The sequence below is a fragment of the Stegodyphus dumicola genome, chromosome 3 (genome assembly GCF_044657685.1).
Source record: "Stegodyphus dumicola isolate Sdum_Otavi_A_Nest chromosome 3, ASM4465768v1".
NCBI lineage: Eukaryota > Metazoa > Arthropoda > Arachnida > Araneae > Eresidae > Stegodyphus > Stegodyphus dumicola.
The window spans coordinates 69388260-69410223 of record NC_140770.1 but is presented as its reverse complement, the minus strand read 5'-3'; positions in this window follow the sequence as shown (position 1 = coordinate 69410223).

Below are 21964 nucleotides of genomic sequence, written 5' to 3'. Positions count from 1 at the left end.
GTTCTACATATCAGAATGCTTGTGAAAGCTAAGTAATGCATTTAGCTTTTTTTTTTTCCTTTTAGCACTAATTTTTTTCCTTACTGAACTAACTCACTAACTGTTTTTGTTTACTAAATTAACTGTTAGTACTTACTAAATTAACTCAGTATCATAATCATCAATATGTCGTTCTTTTAACACAGTTAAGGCGTTTGAGTACACTGTCCTCTATTTAGTTCAGTTTTATTAAAGAATCATAAGCTAGAATAATTATAAAATCTTTATTTAACAAGTCATAGAATTTACTTAACTCAGAACACAAATAGAATACAAATCAAAGTTAACCGTTTTTACAAACATTTAAATCTAAGTGTTGAAATAGAGAACTTACAAGAAATTCATTTATAAGTTTTCAATATCTTCAAGCTTACCTATTAGGCAATATTATCAGGAGTCAGGAAAAACATTGTATCCCTTATACGAGCAAATGGGTAATTAAATATACGAAAATCGTTTAAAAGGTGAATTTCTGTATTTGGGGAAATAAAACTGGCTATGATATAAGACGGTATTGATATACATATTAATGTAAATGTAGGCAAATAAGTGAATTATCGTGCAATCAGAGCAAGTAAACGTTTATATATAGGTATTATTAGATACACTGTAAATCAATGTATAAATACATTTATGTTCTCCGCTTTCAGGATATATTTTCATCAAAATGATATTATAGCAGTATTTTCATTTTTAGCTTTTTTTATCATAAGTTATATTAAATATTCCTTTCAACATAACGTGCAGTATGCGCGTTAATCAAATTTTTATATATTATGTAATGCTTTCAATCAAGGAAAAAATCTCAATAATTAAAGTTTTAGAATGTCAGAAGTTTATACGCGGATTTTCAACGATTTTGGATTGCTCCCTTACCTATTCAAGTGTCACCTATAATCCTTACATTTTTAGATGCGTGTATATTTACCGTTATTCAGATATTACACAAGAAAAATTATTACAAGTATGTGGATATAGAAGTAATGCCCTTAAGAAATTATTAAACATGACTTGTTTCTTCATAAATAATGTTTTCCTGACTTATGTCAGGACTTATGTCCATGTTATATGCAATCATGTACAGATACAATAATTTCTAAATCATGCAGCATTTGCAAAAGTATTATTAGTTAATAGATATTGAATGATTTTAATCTATTAAAGACCTCAGAACTTGCTAAATTCATTTACACGTAGCTTCTCCGTGCAAGGATAAAATTTATGGTATGGTAAAATGCTTAACGTATAACTTTGAGTGACATATTCAGTTTCTAATAGACAAAATGTGACACATGTTCCAACACAAAGTCTTCAGGAAATTCTTCCAAGATAAATGCCAGAAACATGTGTGACATCATAGCTTCTATTCAGTTCTGTTTCAGATTAATGAAGGAAAACATTTCGCACTGGTAACTCTTCGTGTAACTAAACTAATCTAGAGAGATTGTTTTGAAACCCGAAGTATCACGTTGTTTCTTTAATTTTACAGTAATAATGTGCATAAAGTTTCTGTTACTGCTAATAAAGCAGTAGCAAAAACTTTATGCACATTATTAAATTAAACTTAATACTTAATTAACTGCATAAACTTTATGCACATTATTAATTCTGCTAGTACTACTGTTGTAATAATGTGCGGAAGTCCTTTAAACAAAAGGAAATTCTTAATTTCTGAGATAAGGATCTATATTTCGTAATACAAACGTTAAATAGTTTGGTTTACATTACAGCACTGCAAAATAAGAATTGTTAGGTATGGCATATTCTGAAGGCATATGCCATATCAAAAAATTCGTTCGGTTTCACATTCTCGTCCGTGATAACCAAAATATATTTTGTAAAATCATGATGACAGACACGCTATCTAACGACTGGCAACATCACTTTATAAAAGCTTTTGCATGAATACATTATTCATTACATTAGCTTCTATTAAAACTCTATGAAAGACTAAAAGAATTTAAAAAATCGCAATTTTTAAAAACAATGTTATTGTATGTTTCATAAATTATAAGTATATTTCTTATTTACAATTTTCCTCGCCGTTCTTTTGTTTCATCGATTTTATCAGCAAATGCAAATTAAATAGGTTTAAATAATTCAACGCAACTAAATTTTAGGAGATGGCTTTAGTAATTTAGACCGGAAACTAGGTCATTCTATTTCAATACCTCGGAATGCTTACCTGATTTTTCGTGAGTCTGTTTTTAACTCAGGCACATTAACATAGGATCCAGATATTTTTTGGTTTCTATTTGTAAGTACATTAGTATAGGAGCCAACACTTTAATGTTTGTATTTGTAAATATCTAAATGTTATTGTTTTTGTTTTACAGCCGCTAGTAACGGGAGTTTAGCTTGTTACCAGTTTTAGTTGTAAACCTCAACAGAAGTACCAACAATTAATTTAGTTGCACTTACACTTTTATTGCTGCCAGTTGGTATTTTAGGATTATGTGTTAAGACAAGGTGAAACTTTTCCTATCGGTTTAGTAAGTGTACTTGGTGTTCAGATTAAGTGATAATTAGGGTAAAATGTTATGAAATTACCTCTATTCCAGTGCCCATTTTTTACATGGAATTGTATGATAAGTTTTAGAGGTTTCAGAATTTAATAATTAATTCATCTGTTTTAGAAGCTGTAGAACTTCTAAAACAGATGAATTGAAAATTTATTTAAATTAAAAAATTTAGAGCTTCATTGCAGATTTGGTTTGATTCCTATGCATTTAATACATTATTCAAAAGTTTTCGTAAGGATTATGTTAATTTTATTAACAGTTAAATTTTAAGTCCCTTTCTGTCAAATTCTTAACTTCAACTTACTACTTCCAGCCAGAACGTAGTTTTGAAATCTTGCTGAATATTTAATGAGGAGGAGCGGTATTTCCACGAACTTACTTACAGAGGCAGAGAGAATCAGAGTTTCTGATTTACGCGCGCCTGCCTTTTTGGCCACTCTCTCTCTCAAAGCTGTTATTACGCTCGGCCGTACCAGGCCCTTGATAAGCTTCGTAGTCAAATAAGTTAAGGGGCCAACTCGATTTGAATCTTGATAGCTTCGGCTATATTTCTTTAGTTAATCTTAGTTTTAGTTTAATTCTTAGTCTCTTAAGTTAAAGCCCAAGTGAGGGCTTTGTTTGTACACTCCTAGGCGGAGTTTTGTTAAATGTTATTGGAATAATAAAGGGTTAGTTACCCTTCTATCTTGATGTATCACCGAACCTAAGCGGTTACTCGCTTATCAGTTCTTAAGATTCTTTACTTCCAACATTAACTTAGAATTACAAAATGAGGAACTCTACAAGGCTTCAATCCAATATTAACTGCTGAGGATTATACATTAACCGATAAAACCGAACTCCATTAATGGATATATCATGTATTCTAAAAAGACTAAAGAGATACATGAAAATTACTTCTGTTAATAAAAGTCATTTGTATCCTTTATCTCGCATACTGAAATCCTGAAATGAAAGCAAAGGATTCGTAATGCATACTTAATGCAAAGCTTCCAAAGCTGAGAGAGAAATGAGTAAAACGGTTAAACACGAAGTCTTTTCAATTAATTAGTAATGCTTCGAATGCAGAAATGGCTTTCTTGTCCTAAATGCTAATAAGAAAGATCAATTTCGTTTTCAAGCTCTTTACTAGAATTGGGTGAAAAAAAGATCAATAATGAGTACAAAGCAGTAATAAATACTTGAAGATAGTCACATCTACTGTCATTATTTCCCTTGCATTTTGGGTTTAATATACAGCCGCTTTTGAGGACACAGCAGATTAATTTACTTGAAAATATGACTTCAGAGGATGTGGTTACGTAAACTTAGAAAAATATTTTTTTTGCAGATGTTTAATTCATCAGTTGTTCATTTTCTCACATCATGTGTAAATGTGTGAAATGATATAGTTTGGAAAATTCACAACCTTTACTCAATTAAAGCAAGCAAATATTTTCAGATAGGAAGTTTCGCACAAATCCACCATTATGAGAAAAAAGCAGTAAAAAATTTAAACTTACCTATAATTTGGGAAAAAGTTACTTATAGTATTATAAATATATTAAATACATTATATTTAAAGTGAAGTAAAATCTTTTTCTCCTATATTTGTGCTGTTTACAATTGTAATGTAAATATAAAAAGTTCAAGTTTCAAATTTTCAACTTTCCCTGAAAGATCGTTAGCAAAAGATAGTTGAATTAGTCTAATTTTGTAAAGTCTACAGAGCTTGGTGAATTTTTTTAAACCTTCTTTAGCAGTAGCAGAAACTTTATGCGTTGGTGAAAGGCTTAGCATATAACTCTGAATAATGCCTTCCGGGCGAAGAGAGCTTCCAGATGTAACTGAAAGAGATATAGCGCTCAATACAAAGACTCGTTGAATCTTTCCATGATTAGAGCTCGAAATTTTTGCGAGTTCAGAATGTTTGTTTATTTATTCTTAAAATTAAATTATCAAAAAGATTTCTTAATAGTAATTTCTTGTATAAACTGCATCTCAGTGTTAATTTTTCTAGCGATTGCATTTATTTTTTTAACGGATAGTAGAATTGTAGGTCAGTATATAAAAGAAAAACATGAAAGAAAAGGTCAGAAGTTAACAGGGAAACATTTCAAAACGGTGGAATGAGAATAAACAGATTAGATGTTACATTATTGTAAGCAAATAAAATAGAAATATTAGATATGAAAACTGCGAAATTGTTGTGCTCATGCTTAAAAGCTTACTTATTGAATTTCATTTGCACATTATTTTCAGGCTTTTTCTTTTTATCAAAATGCGAGTGACACTGATTGAAAAATGACAAGTTTCCAGTTTTCAGACATACAATCAAACTTTTATGAAAAGGAAACAGGAAAGTAGAAAGGCAAATACAGTGGAACTTCGAGATACGAGCACCTCCATATACGAGAAATTTGAGATACGAGGAAAGTATGAGCGAAACATTCGTCTCTAAATACGAGCATAGACTCGAGTAACGAGCAGTGAGCCTGGCGCCATTTCCCGATTCAGCTCGACTTGGGAAATCCCCTCAGATCGCTCAGTGTTCTTTGATCTACGTATTTGTGAGCTTGTGAGTTAATCGTTTTTATATTTAACGTGAAAATAATTATTCCACGATGCCTCTGAGGAAGATTGCTGCCTCAGATAATGCTGCAAAGCAGGAAGCCATGGCCGTTGAAATTAAGAAAGAAATCATAGATAAACCTAAGCGTAGTGTAAGAGTGAATTGGCGAAGACTTATGGTCGTTCGATATCGACGATCTGTACTATTATGAAAAAGGAGAAAGGAATTAGGAAACTTGATGTGGCCAAAGGAGTTACCGTTACTCCCAAGCACTGTCCAAAACTCCTAGAAGATGCTGAGAACTTGTTGTTGGTTCGGATTAACGAAAAGCTGTTAAAGGGCTTTTCGGCGTCGGCAGCTATCATTTGCGCTAAGGCTAAGAGTCTGTACTTGGATCATCTCCGAAAAACACAGGTACGTCGAATGAAGATGAGATGGCATTTAAGGCAAGCCGTCTATGGTACGAAAAATTTAAAAAGAGAACCGTTGTTCACAGTGTTGTGTGAGTTGAAAAGGCTGCAAGCTCCAATACAGCTGCTCCTCATAAATTTCGACCAGAGTTCCTACAATATATTACTAGTGAGGGGTTTTTTTCCCCAGCAAGTATTTAATTGTGATGAAACAGGTCTTTTTTGGAAGAAAATGCCTGAGAGGATCTACATCATGCAAGAGGAGAAATCTTTGCCTGGCCACAAGCCAATGAAAGATTGGCTTACCTTCTTGTTTTGGAGATTGTAAAATCAAGCCGTTGCTCGTCTACCGCTTAGAAACTCCACGAGTTTTCAAGGGAAGGAAGGTGCAGAAAAAGCAAATGAATGGGATCTGGCGGGCCAACAGCAAAGCCTGGGTAACACGGTAGTTTTTCATCGAGTGAGTCAATGGAGCTTTTGGTCCCTCAGTGAAGAAATACCTTCACGAAAATAAGTTGCCACTCGTTCTTGATAATGCTTCTGAACATCCTCCAGGGCTTGAAGATGATTTTCTGGAGGAATTTTAGTTCATAAAAGTCAAGTTTCGTCCTCCCAACACTAATTCACTTTTCCAGCCTATGGACCAGAGTTATTTCCTACTTTAAGAAGCTATACACGAAGGCCTTGTTTCAAAGGTGCTTTGAAGTGACGGCAAATGCAAACCTGCCCCTCAGAGAATTTTAGAAGGATCACTTCAACATCCTAAATAGTTTAAACCTCATTGATAAGGCTTGGGAAGAAGTCTCAGTGAGTACCTGAATTTAGAATGGAAAACACTGTTGCCTCAGAGTATTCCTGACTTAGGTTTCGATCCTCAATTTGTGGACAACACGAAAAGAATACCAATAAATGCAGCGGAAGTTTTGTTTCCTGACCGTATTATTTGAAGGTATAGCTGCATTCCTGCATCTAAGAAATCGTTACTGTTAGATGGAATAGCAAAAGACTTTTCACTTGGAGCAGTTTGAAGAATAAGATGCTTAGAAAAACAATTTGTAATGAAGTAAAGGCATCCTTGAGGGTATGTTGCATTGTTTGACCGAAAACATAATATCTTAAACTGTATGTATAGAGAAGTGATAGCCATTTTCAAGGCGCAGCATCTAGAGTCTAAAAGACTTGAAATCTAGTTAAATATTATCAAATGTACTTTCTATTTGCAGTAAATGTTGTTTACAAATGGTAGATAGAAATGTGAATAAATTGTCAAAAGCTGCAATTTCATTGCTTGCCTCTTCCATTTTAATAATTCTTTAAATATAAAATTTAAATAAAACTACGTACGCCCTTTATATCAAGAAAGTATTTAAATCTGTTTTATACAAAATGTTTTGCAACGCAGTGTATATATGTGTTTTATACAAAGTGTTTTGCAACGCAGTGTTTGCAACGCAGTTATATTCTACTAATTTCATTTCGAAAATCCTTCTTGAGAACCAAAAAATCCGAAAACTGTAACTGATTACAAACACATCTATTTATCCCATTTGTTATTCTCAACGTATAAGGTATTTCTCCCGCCTTCTTAGCATGCCTTCGTGGTGTAGTAGTCAGCAAGCTCGACACGTGTTCGAGAGGTCCATGGTTCGATTCCCGGGGAGGGAATTGCTCATTTTCCCTCTCTACTGCTTCGAAATAACCTAATGTTTCTACAGTGGCGCCCGAACTAAAACGGAGGTGAATGCTGATTCTTCACCACCAGGATTTGGCGACTGGATCCCCTAATCCTCAGTCGTCCTTTAAAAGGGGGAGTATATAAGGTATTTCTCCCGTCTTCTTAGCATGAATTCGTAGTGTAGGGATCAGCTTGCTCGACGCGTATCTTTAATAAGTTAAATGTTGATTGAGTCAAAAATAAAAGTGCATAAAATAATGCATTAAAAGTACTCGCAAACAACGGAGAGACACATATCCGATTAAGGAAAGTTGCATAATAATAATACTACATAGAATGCGCAAAATAAATAAATACAACTAATACATGAATGTAAAAATAGCAAAAACCTGAATTATAACAAATAAATATAAATATTTAACAAAGATATTGTGTTTTCAAAAGTAAGTTTAATACAATAATGTATTCAAAATTATTTTTGAAAAACTCTCATCAGAAGTGTCAAGTCTCAAATTGAGAATATCTTGCCATGAAGAGGTGCCAATTGATTCCTTTCTTTTTTTAAAGTCATAGTTAAAATGAAATAACTAAAATTAATTTTACGAAATTCAGTGGAAATCTTATCTTCGAGATCTTATATTTAAAGAAATGTTAAAAATCATATGCAAGAAAAAATAATTATTCTTTTGTTGGGAACTTTAGTATTAATTCAGATATTAGTCAACTTATTTTAACTGATGTTCAGTTAATTAACTGCGGTTGGAAGTTCTTTTTACTAAGAGCAAAAGTAATTATTTCTCCCGAAAAAATGATTTTTTGTTAAATTATTAAATTTAGAAAGAAGCCAGAGATACTTCCATTTTTACTTATTTATTTTCCGTGATTCAGAATTTCTTGAACTTATTAATTAAATTTTTGGAATTTATATGAGTAAGGGGAATGTTTTCAAAGTACCGGCATTTTGCGAATAACCTTTATGATTAAAATAATGGTATTTTGCATTCAGTTTGGTAGTTTTGAGTGCCATTTGCTCTTTTCTTAACTCGTTTTCTTTTTTATTCTCCGGGGCTCTAAGAGAATAAAATTCTCCAACATGATCTTCTAGAAATTATTTTTCCTTTTAAAACGTGTAAATTTTTAAGGAACGTACGTCTTCATTAGTTCCAAATGAATATCCAAATATTTTCTAGTAGATCACAATGTTGCTTAAAACTTTAAATTAATGATAATTTTAATTACAGGCTGCGTCTAATCATCAAGGAATAAGTGTGCACATAATCTAAAGTTAAAGAAAATAACATACTCACTTCTTAGCCTTCAATGTATAGTCTTTTTATATCTCTAAATTACTTAACACATTCAGCCAAGTACTTGATTTCTTCGTAGAACTCATCTGGGGAGCACTGTTAGCTTGTGGTTGTTTGAATCCTTTCAATGTTATTGAAAATCTGATACTTTATTTTAGAAAAAAAGGTAAAGTAATCTGCAGATGTGAAATCTATGCAAACAAAGAACGTAGTTAGGAATAGTGCAAATTTCGCTTAGTAGAAATTGTTTGACGAGAATGGAATTATGTGATAGTCCATCGTCAAGCAGCAGAAGTCAAATTATTCTATGGAACCTTTTCAGTGTGAAAGCGTAGAATTCTCTTCATAAGTCTATCAATTACATTTTCACGATACACAAAATTTACCATTTGTCCTTCAGGCAACATTTCTTGAGAATTATATCTTTCGAAATAAAAGAAGTCTCCAAAGTTGCCTTTGCTCAGGAACCTGATTTGCGAGAAAACCTTTTCTTTTTTAAAGATCTTTCACGAAATTTTAGAGATAAGTGTATTTACTCTTCAACAGTTATAGCTTAAAGAGACATGTGACAAATTATCAGCAACGTATCCGCATTTTTCAATGTTCTCGTCTGCGATTCTGGGTTCACCAGCAACATCTGTGCATGTTTCATGAAATCGTCTGTGAGAAAGGAAAGGAACGTATTTCTAATGCTTCTTTTGTGTTGTATACTCTTCGTTGTGTTATCCTCTATTTACAGAAAACTTAATTCCTATTGCAATATCTTCAGCTCTCTTCTAAAGATCTTCCCTAAATTCTCGTACTTTTCTGAAGCTTTTGTTTCCTTTCATGGTGGTACAAAGGAGAACGTCGTTTCGTGTTTGAGAAGAGTTGGAACGTGGGAGGTCCTGCGTTCAAAATTCCCAGGCATCTGTTCATAGGTGTATTGTTACGAATCAACTGCCTCTAATCGAACACCTAGATACAGGTGAATCCCTTATCACGTTCTAAGTCGGAGCTTGAGAATTCTCATAGAAAGTTCCCCAGGCCTGTCAACATTATACTTTCAAACAATCAGGGTGCTCTCGCCATTCAACGGACGGCCTGAAAATTTCGGGTAAAAGAGAATTCAGTAAGTCTTCCTGGTACGCCCAGCCAAATCTTGAACAAAAACAGTAAACGCAGCTCCAGAGAGACTGTTAGAAACCTCCTGTCTTGTGTTTTCAGCTCTTCCAAGAGAAAATGTTTTTCTTTTCTCTCCATCAAGAGCATTCGTATCTCTCTGCGTTGAGATCCAGTAACTGGTAATCGGATTTTACAGTAACTTGCTCGGAACAATCAGCTGCCGCCAGGAGAAGGAAGAATGCTGTTTGCTTCACACAAAAATTTCAACCTGCGCTAAGAAATCTTCTGAGAACTTTAACGTATGACAAACAGACAGGATCATTAGCAGACGTTCTACATTATCTGTATTTTGTTTTAATCTTTTATTACTTCGATGAGAATTTACGAACACTAGCTTTTAAATTATTTGCATATGGGCCTACAATTTAAAATAAAGTAAATACCGTGTCTCCTTCCTTTGTATCAACTGGCTAAACAATTCTTTGTTCAGCTTCCTAATCTGTGACACAGATGTTCACTGGATCAAAGCAAATTGTTGAAATTTTGTTCATAAGCAAGTTGAGATGTCTTATAGTCTGTTACACTAAAATATGCATTTCAACACATTCGTTGCCTGCTCCCTCTTGCCATCGTAACTCATGTCATCATCAGCGAAAAACATTTATTTTCCCCAACTTCATTTGAGACTGAATTTCAAGTCAGCCTTCATTCGCATGATTTTCATGAAGTGAAACACGCTGAATGGAAATGAAATGAAGGAGAGAATTAAGCGACTCGATCTTTTTCCCCCAGCTCTTGTTCTCATCTTTAAAATCAAATCGGGCGGTGGAAAATGGCCTTGAAGTTCTGTTTTAAAGTAACAGTCTATGGTAATAAATGCTGTCAGCTGCTTGAAAGATTTGATAAAATTTGCAAAATTTGTTATTCCCATAATTGTGTACAGCCAATCTACAGTTATCTACTTTAAATTATTCTGAGCGATTTGTAATTATCCTGAACAATATTGGTAATGTTCATTAACTTGTGTGAGTCTTAATGTGTTATGTTGCGAGGAGTAAATTGCATTATCTTGCCATATTTTGATGTGAAATTTATGAGTGTTATGTTGCGATGAAAATGTGTAGTGAATATAAACCATGATTTTAAATCATTTTCTGTTTTATCTATAAATAATTTGCAAGATTTCCACAAAGAACAGCTCTTTAAATACCGTACTGATGAAACTTTAAACATTGCCGAACAGAAATATAACATAACTGTATTTTCGAATGCGTTTTTCAAGGAAAAAAATGCTTGATGATTTCGATTATACGAGATAAAGCTGGGAAAGCAGATCATGAATAATTGAAAAATACGGATAATCTAAACTATCTGTCAGTTTTAAGGCATACTGTATTATTTATTTAAAACAATTATTAATAAAGTAGAGTTCTGATAACTCGGTCTAATGTAGACCGAAGGGCGGCCGAGTTTGTGAAAATTTCGGATTATTGGGAGAGATTTTAAAACGTATAAGTACGAGGGGTTTCCTGAGAAAATACAGTACTTGTATGTATTGGTTGCTTGAGAATACAGTAGTTTGCAAAGAATTAAATATTGTAACTCCAACTTAAATTACCAAAATTACACATAAACAAAGGAAACGTACGTACTTCATGAAACTAACTTTCCTAATGAAAATTAATGAATACATACTGTACAGTAATTTACCTGATAAGAGAGACCTCAGAAAAATACTTTGTGAAGCCATAAAGCTGTCTTGAATAAAAACTAACTAGCCGACTTTTCAAAAACTGGCTACTTCTTTTTAAAGAAATGCGAAATGTCCTGTTGTTTTCTGCACTGAACTCTGCGTTTTGCTGCTTCAATACGAAGACGACGAAGAAACAGTAAGTCTATTACCGACGCACTTTGTTGTTCAAAATACTGTAGGGAGGTTTCCGCAGCCTCCAGTCTCTCACTATGTGATATTTTAAGGGGTTGTACGGTGGAGTCCTCAAAGTTAACGTCTTGATCATTTTCTGGCATTTCTTCATTAACTGTTATAGCAGTAATAATTCCCTAAATGTCTTCCCATAATGTCTTACTCGATATCTTTGTGGAACCACTGTTCGACGTGATTTTCATCGGCTTCTGCACATGCAGGAATTTTTTTCAGGAAGTCAAGCAAGTTTACATTTTCCGCATCATCATGTTCAACGAACTCATTTCCCTCGTGATCATGAAGTTTTTGCCAGAAACGAACTAATGACGCTAACTTATTCCAGGAGTCCACCACCCTTCCAACTACATATGATAGGATAATTCTTTTAAATTCTGGATACCATCTTGACTATCATTGTTTGCAGAAAGAAAAGAGAGGATAACAGCTTGCTCCTATAACTTCTTTAGAGACTAACCAAAACATTTTGGTCCACTGACTGGCATAACTGTGACATTGGGTGGTAAATCACTCAACGTTTGTACACCTCTCCTGCAAACTGTTTTGCAACTGAGAAAATCTCTATCCCTGCTGAGAACTACCATATTAGGCAGGGGGAGGTTGCAGCACAGGCGAGTCACAAAATGAACTCTCTCTTAGCGGATCTCAGCCCACAAAGTTCCATAGTTCCACTTAGGCGTATAAACCAATCATTTTGTCTGGAGAACCGGGTCCCACACCATCTCTTAAACACAGACGTTAATCACTCGACAAACCACCACCGATGAGCCGGGCCCGAGGGTTCACAACTCCCTGTTCTCGGTTTTTGGTAAAGGCGTGACTGACTGGTCGTTTAAATGCCCTCGCCAGTACTACGCGGTCAGAGCATCACATCAGGACATTGCTTAGCAAACTCGGTGCCATGCAACACTGTTGTGCCGTTCCACACCGAGCTACAGAACTACCTGTTCTACGACTTACGCCAAACCCCCGAGGTCAGGTCGTACAGACGACCCAACTCCGAGTTCTGGAACCGCCAGGCTCGTGATTTTATTCCCCCTTGGCTGAGACTGCCTAGGTACAGATCCTAGCCAATAACTTCACTTAGTTTTCTGCGTCGACCCCCGGCGGGATTAAGTAGTAAAAACATTGCTCATATGTCCCCATGTTTAAACTCTTCAATTTCTGGATGCGAAGACGTGTTCTCCAAAAACACGGAAAAAGTTTTTAGATTTTATAAACCGTCCAATCGATGGAACAAATTCTTTATGGAACCACGTTTTGAAAATTGCACAGCTCATCCAGGCATTTGACTGGTTAGATTCCAAACGGAAAGTTAATCCATTTCAATGCGCTTAAAAGCAGGTAACTTCTTTGATTTATGAGACTTAATCTGTGGTCACCTGTTGTATAACTGCATGCTAGGATTGTTACCCTCTACTTGAAAATTTTAAACCAGGTTCTTCCTTGAAGGCAAGCCTTTTCGATGGTAACAGTTTATAATTTAACCCTATTATCCTCAGGTAGCGTTTCCCCACAAAAACTAAACTGTCGCACTCCATGTCGTTTCTTCTAGCGATCAAGCCAGCCAGTGCTTGCGATAAATTTAGGATCGTCATCTTTCTTTAATTCGTCATAAAATTTCAAGGCCATCTCTTGAAAGATTGATCCACTAATTGGCGTGCCCTTCTCTCTTGCTTGGCGAAATCAAATGTAAAGCACTTCATTTAACTCATTAAACTCACTTTCCTCCATACTTTTCCTTTCTTTCAATGTTTTTGTACACGTTCTCTTAACAAACCATGATTCAATTTCCGTCCGCTTCTTCTTTCAGTTTCCAAAGGTACTTTTGCTGACTCCCAAGTCCTTAGCCACTGCATTGACACTTTCTTTCTTATCCAGTCTCTTTAAATACCCACCCACAACTTTTGCTCCACAGACAAGTTCGCTTGCTTTCTTTTAACGGAAGATGCCCTCGCAGAGTACTGTCCAGCACCCACAAACTTTCAAACAGTTCTGAACAATGCAGTGCAGTCACTCACATCGAATTACGCAATGCGACTAAGAAATTAACTCTGGGAAAGGTTTCAGGTAGACTGAACAGCTGAACGCGCGCCAGCGCCAGTCATTGGTGGGGGAGTGGGAGGGCGACGCTAGACAAAGGAACGCAGGAAGAAGATGACACATGCACGACGCGGACAATGACCATGAAAGGGTCTGCGCGTGGGGTTCTTTTCGACCTGCCAGGGCGTGGCCGAGTTATCCAGCCTGCCAGGTTGCATATAAGCATTCTGTACCGAGCCACGCGCATAGAGAAAAATTCGTGATTGTGATTGGACACACTTTCCGATGACATCATTTTCTCTTGGCGTATTGACGTTTAGAAGGGATTCTTACGGTATTGTTTTCGTTGAATGACGTGTATGTGTGACACGGAAATGTTAAAATTATCGTTTGTTTTCTTTTAACAATAATTCCAGACAAAAAAGATTTACTTGCAGCGTTCTGCAGATGGCTTCCCGTTTTATGGAATAATAAAATTATAAAACCTTTTAAAGATGGTGTTAATACCAGACGCAAACTTACGCACTTAGATTACATAAATAGGAAGTTCTACAATTTAGTACAAAAAACAAAACACATTAGATTACTCGATATCCAACTGTAAAGGCACTGTGTGCTCGTAAGTATATTATTATTGCAATTTTGTTGCTTTTATTTTCTTTCACATTGTTGCAAATATTTCCTTTGCAACTGCATATGTTATTTCCATGTTAGTGTTCCATGTTTCCCATTTCTAATATTCTGTTGCCTTAAATGAAAGAATAAAGTGCATTCAGTATTGTCTCTTAATTTAACACACTTGTATATGGGAAAAAACTTCCTTTTCTGATAAACACTATTTTTACACAAATGTACAATATAAGATAAAGATATTACACATTAAAAATGGGCAATATTCATAAAGTAATATTATTCATTTTAAACAAACGTATCTTTATTTCTCCAAATCTATAGTAGTCTAACTTAAAAAAAAAAAAAAAAAAAAAAAAAAAAAAAAAAAACCTGACTAACTAAAAATATATCGAGTTCACTGTGTATTATGTTAACTCACGACATTTTTGCTACCTGTGAAAACTGATTTGTCTGATATTTTCGAAGATTACATCTGCAGAGAATGGGTATATAATGAAGTAATTAATTAATAATCACCACACCTTTACTACAAACGGTGTTAAATTTATTAAAAATCTTTGCACCTAATATTAATACGCATTTACGGATTTAGCACACTAGAAGAAATAATACTTTTTCTCTCTAGGGGAAAAATTCACTACAATTTTTTAAATTTAGTTCACCACACTACAATGTCAGTAAAAAGTGTAACCTCATGGCACCAAAAATACAGCGCACGTCATTAATAATAACAACCTTTTCGACAGTGCTATCAAAATGTAAACAAATGGTATGGAGGTGTACTCTTAAGCCTAAGCAAAGGCTTTCTAAGCGTAAAAGGAAATGATCTCATCGGAAGGCATACCCAATCCCGAGAATTCATTTCTCCCTGTGCGTGTGGTGCGAGTCCCATTTGTGTTTGACAATGTTAAAATATTTGTTGAATTTAACTGCGTATTTTTCGAAATACCATTTTATCATTTTATTCAAATCCCCTAAGAGAATTCAATAGAGTTTCAACTGAATTCAATGCTGTCTCGAAACTCACGTAATTATTAATATCTCCTTCGCTTTTATTTTCAATATCACTCTTCTGTTTTTTGACATTTCACACGATATTCGTATCACTCAAGCATTGAAAGTTCGGCTCAGTCAAATCACCATCGAACCATTCTTGGATGTTTACTCCATCGACATTTTCGAAGAATTTTGCATTTTTAGTCCAAAGGGACTGAAGGACTATTGTTTTCGTTTTGCGATTTTGCGGTGAATCATTATAAATATTCGTTTCACTTTTCAAACTGTTGCCACCAAATATTAGAGTCCTGCATTATATTTGAATAAATTAAATAATGAAAAATCTGCATAAATGGATGTATATTTCTCGCATTGTGATAAAACAACGGTACATAGAGCCATCGAATTTTGAATGACGTAATCCTCGTACGAATATGGGCATGTGGAAGACCAAATTTGAAATTTGGAATTTATTTTATTATCGATTTCATATTTTGTAAAATTTTAATGAATTTTTGAGTAACAAAATCAACGATTTAAAAACGAGCAATGACAACACTCTACAGGAAAAAAAAATTACCTTTTTATCTCCAGCGCGCGGTACTGTGTATCGAAAATTCTAAAGGTATGCTCATTTTAAAATTATTTTGCGAAATTGCTATTGAACTGAATTTTATGATTTAAGTGCAAAGAATTATGATATTTAATAAATAAAGGTAACACACAAAAAGTTAAAAAAACTCCCCTTTGGACGTAATTTAAAATCTGAAACCTTTCAATTTTTTTGGTTATTATTATTATTTTTTTCATAATTGTTTCATACTACTTCAGTTTTTACCTCGAAACTTTCATGGTTAGATAAATTTCTGATTAGGAAAAATCTTTCTCCATGCTAGGACTTTCGTTTGTTAGATTTTTGCATTGCGGTGTATTCATGTGTGGCTGTGCCTACGTGGCTGTGCCGCGTACGCGTTGAGTGTGCGTGTGTCGGCACAGCCGCCCATTATTATGTATTCAACATGTATTATAGTTTTACATATATAAAAACGTGATACATTGAAACTGTATGATAAGAAATTTATTTAACTGGCCTAAATATTCTTCAAAATGAAAGTTCCGAAAACGATAGAATGAGGTTGCATAGTATTTTAAAGGTAGATTCCAACCACAAAAGAGGAATTGCATATAGACAGTATTTTGAAAATATTGTCAGATATTTTGGCAAATACTACTGTACTGATTATTGTAAATTAAAATTTTACACCAGTCATAAATTTAGTAATTGCATAAAAAAACTCTCATGCATTGTTTTTAAAACTTTTATTTCAGAATTTGTTATTAAAGTTTTACAAATTTAGATTGAAAACCAAATAATGGTATTAACACACTGATGTTATAACACACTGATGTGCGTCTGCTTAGTTAAATGCTGCACAGTAATTGAAAAATTAGGACATAAAATATATCTCTGTTTTCATCAAATGTTTCTAAGGTACTTTTAAGATATTTCGTGCAATAAAAATAAGCGATGAAAACAATAAGATGGAAAAATTATTATCTATTCACAACAATATTATTTCTTAAAATTTAATTTGAAAGCTTCACTGAAGCAGAAGTGTATCGCTTGCGGCCATTAAATTGGAACATTTACAAAGAAGTATTGATTACAATGTCGCAAAATGCCATTAAGTGCTGATATGTCAGCGAAAAGTTCAACAAATCTTCTAGTTAATTACATCTGAAGTGAATCAATATACGAGAAGAATTCAAGAAACACTTTACATATATTTTTTATATTCTTTTTATATTTTATTGCTATACTACGTGAACTAGCTTCGGAAATATTAAAAGAGAAACTAAAACAGACATTGGCTTTGTGTTAAGTTAAAAATTAAATTCCTTGCTTTGAATTTATTGGAGAAATACAAAATAGAATAAACGATTAATTCATTTCATTTGACATTCAATAAAGTTTCTTACTACAGAAAATACCGAGTCTAAATGAAAACGTTCTTACAAAAATTAAAATTACTCAATTTTTTAAAATTCAATTTTATTGGATCACTTTGATCTGAATATAAATATAACACAGAAATAATTTATATATTTATGTGTGTCAGGCCACATGTATTTAAAACAATTTCTAAATTTTGTAATAAAATTTTTCCTTAATACAATTTATGTAGCAGTATTATATAATGCATTCTTTATTTAACTGTGAATTATTTTTCCTATTCTAAATTGCAACATGATTTAAAGTTTTAATTTTCATTATTTTATAGTTTAGAATGAAGTTATCATAAAAAGGAAATTATTTTTTTTAAACTTGAGGCTATCATCTTGTTGCCGATATTTATAGAGTTTTCTAAATATATAGTATAGTCAATTTTTATAGACAGATACAAATGGCAGTTTTTATTATTTCAAGAGAGAAATTTCATAATAATCTCAAGCTCTTATTTATAAGAACCTGAGATTTAAATATCATAATATTAAAAGTGTGTGCATTAAATCTGCATTGTTCTAATACAGCAGCTCATATACAGTATTTTGACTAAGCAGTCTAGATGAGATTTAGCCATTCAGAAGGCTTAGAATAAGATAGATATTATTACAAATTTAATGAGAAAGTTACGCTATTATAGATGGAAAACATCGGTACTTGATTTACCTTGTTCTGCATTATATCGCAGATATTAAGCAAGTCCGTGATGCTAACTTCGGCATATATTAATGCCTCAAATCATTTAATATAGTTCGAGCTAGAATCCCAAAATAGTAAATCGAATTACGGTATTTCTAATTTGCATTCTATCACGTGTGATACGACTACTGAATTATTTCACAGAATCCCATGCGTCTGCTTAGTTAAATAATGCTAAGAATTTACTATTCCCATCTAGGTTCATCGAAATACAATTAAGAATGAGAACATTTCTTGAAGCATTTAAATCGTTTTATCAATTCCTTCGGTGAAAGAAAGAGACGAATATGAAAGAAACTGGAGCTTGTTTTCCTTGCCATATGTTTATAAATTCTATTGGGATTGCTACAGAAAACAATTTTTAACTCATATCATTATTTGAGTTACAAACTTTTGTATGTAATTTTTCCTTCTAGTTTTATATATGAGGCGTTTCAGGAGCTCACAAGGAAATTGATAAATTTCCCGAAGAAAATTGCTACGAAAAGTTCAAGGATGATCAAGTATTTGAGCAAAACAACAGGTTCAAGTATGGCATTTCACACTGTCCTGCAGCTCCGCGGAGTAAAGTGTGTAATACGCAGGTCCTGTCGGCATTAATTGCAAGCATAAATTGCGAAACATAATGTGTCTGTGAGATTTGAAGTATTCTATCCTGAACGAGTCTCATGTCCCACGCCTTCTGGAATTCGTTGGAAATATGCTAGTAAAGTCATCCCACTTCCCATATTATCTAACTCTTCCATCTTATCCCCTGTTACAAGCCATGACAGTTTGTCTCTCCTTGCTAGGAATTCTCTTATATTTTCGTCAAATTCCTTGCTAAGGACTTTCCTTGCTTCTATAGGTTAAGCAACTCCCTTACAAAGCATTTGTTACTGTGAGTTGGACCTTGTTGTCTGCTGGGTACTTTTATGTGTCATGAATCAAAACTATATGTACAAAACATGAGGATTACAATTAATTGATTAATCTTACAGCGTACGTATTACTTCATAACACTACATGTTAGATATCGAGCATGCCTGTACTCGGCATCACACTATTCAAGCATTAGTCACAGTCGTTCTACATGCATGCCACTTGTCAGAAATGCTGTTTATCATAGAACGACATTATCCCTCACAGGTACATTACCTTTGCTAATCTGTGGCTACAAATATCGCAGGAGCATGCACTACTTTATATGCCCTGTTCTAGGGATTGCAGGGAATTGAAAAATTGAAAAGAAATTTTATTGCCAGAAAGGCAAAAAAATTTGTTGTCAAAGGAGATTATGTAAATTAGACAGTGAATGTTTTATTAATGTGCGATTCAGGATAATAACCATCGAAAAATTAAGTTTCATATTTTATTTTATTTAGTAAATTAAGGTTATTTTTATATTTTATTGAAACTGATCAAAAATTAAACTCAGTTAACTGTAATTTTAACACTTTAAAGAGAATAGAAAACTATTCAGCATCTTAAGTGAGCTCTACGTTTGATTAGATTTTAAAAAATGTGTCGCAAATAATATGCTCGTGTTTTCTCTCTTATAGATTCTTTGCTTATGATAAGACCCTCTTTACTGTATCTATCCAATAAATAATTTCTAATTAGGAAATTTATTTGCTTAACGACAGTATGTTCAGTATCTAACGATAATAATTCCCAACAAGAAAAGTAAATACAGATTAAATATTTATAGAGATAAAATGTGTATGTTTCCCCATTACTTTGTTTCCTTTCATTTTAATCCATCACATTTAATACTGCATCTGCCCTACTCTCTCAGGAACCAAAGTAAACTGTAAGTACGTTAGTTTCCTTCATGTACAAAAAATGTATTAATTTTTGATTAATTAATTTATTTAGAAATTTCCCCTAGGACGGAGGCATAATGGAAGATATGTTGAGGGATCATGTAAATATTTTCCTGGTGTCAGAAGGAAAATGAAATAAACAGATTTTCATAAAGAGTTTAATGAATTAGTTAATAATAATTAAATTAATTTTAATTTTGAATAGTAATTTAATGAATTAATTAATAATTAAGAAGTTTTTCATGGAAATCGAGCTTTATTTAAGCACTAATTGAGTATATATATATATGTATATATAATATGTATATATAATTAATAATTAAGAAGTTTTTCATAGAAATCGAGCTTTATTTAAGCATTAATTGAGTATATATATATGTATATATATATATATATGTAGTAGTTTAATTGGCGTAGAAGGAATCCTGTACTTGTGTCTGTAGACTTGACTATGTGGAACGGCATACAGACGACGATAACAAAACTGGATTTTGATGAATCACCAATTTTTTGTTTCACAAGTATCAAATCATCTTGGTAGACATTCATCCAATCATAGTTAAATACGATACTTTTTGTTTACACTGGTTATAGAAGTAAGGTGTTGGCATCTTAGACTAGGAAGAAAAGCAGCGTGGGTGGTGTTAGCATGGCGGAAGCTAGAAAAGGGAATGACGTAGTTGCTTGCGAGTAATATTTATAGTAAGTAGGTGCATACGTATATCAAATCTGTGGTTGGTTAATCTTGGGTTTTAGTTCCATTTTTCAAGCAGCCTTACGTAACATGGGAAGATCTCGAATTTAGGAGAACAGATGAATTTAGGGGGAGAACATAAAATATAGAATAGTTAGTTTTGAGGTCGCAAATCTTATTTTAAAGCAACCATCGTATTTTATTTATATTACATATATATATATATATATATATGTAGAGAGATATTTGTATAAATATAGATAAATGTAGTACAAAATAAATTAAAATTAAAAATACGTTTAAAATCCATCCCGTATTCAATGTGGAACAAACCGTATACAAAAAACAAAAAGGAGGGTGGCAAACTGTGTGATAGGAACAAAAAATGCAAACCAAAAATGTACAGAAATTTACATTTTTCGCTGGATCTTCATCATGGTCTTGGTGCAGAGAGAGAAGTAAACAAATCACCTGTTTCTGTACTAGCAAAAAAGACTCACAAATTAAAGTCTAATGCTTGAAATTTTTTCAGAAAATTAAAAAGCCATCAAACTTTAATTTGTGTCTTGTCGCTTCAGAAACAGACTGCCGTATATATTGCTTTCGTTGCAATAAAAGATTCAAATGTCTTTTCATTTTTGATTTTGGCATTTTTTTTTCGCCTATCATGCAGTTCGCCGCCTATGCTTTTTGGTTTTTGTATTTTGCATATGGTTTGTTCCGAATTGAATATGGGATAGATATTAAGCGTATTTTTAATTTTAATTTATTTTTCATTATTTCCACCAAGTGTTGCTGCCTTCACCGCGCAACTGGATTAAATTTTGAACTGCTTTTTTCTTCATATTTATTCATACACATACTCATAGTAAATTAGACACTCATTGTAATGAAGCAATGAAGTTAGAAGTATTTATGCTGTAGAAATATTGTTGGCATAGAACGTAGAATGTTGGATCCGTAATGAACAGCAAGAATTTTGATTGCGTAGAATGTTGATCCAGAATGAATAGAAAACTTTCAGCCGAGGTAGATTAAATGTTCATTTTTATTTCAATAAACATGTTGCGACCACAAACAAATTATCACACAATCACTCGAGCCTGTTTCAAAACATTTACATTTCTATAGCTTTTCAGTAAGAAGAGAGCAGCTAGCAGCAGTCCAGCTAACCTGAAGCGTAGAAAACAAATGCAGTTGTGTTCAGGATGAAATCTTAATTCAGCATGAGTTAGTTTTTGTTCTCCATCATTTGATTGGATAAATTAATTCTGCTGTAAAATTAATATTGGCTGTTTGAGTTTTAGTGCCATTTATATCATCAATGTTATGCAAGAATCATATGACATGGATTAGTGTCATTACGGATTAATCTTGACATGACGCAGTGCAAAAAAGGTTACTATTTTTAGAGTAGAGAGAGGAAATACGAAGTTCAGCATTATGGTCCTACTGGAAAATTTAAATAAATATTTGTTTATTACATATTTTTTTAATCTTTCACAAACACACACACACACACATGCATATATTTATGCA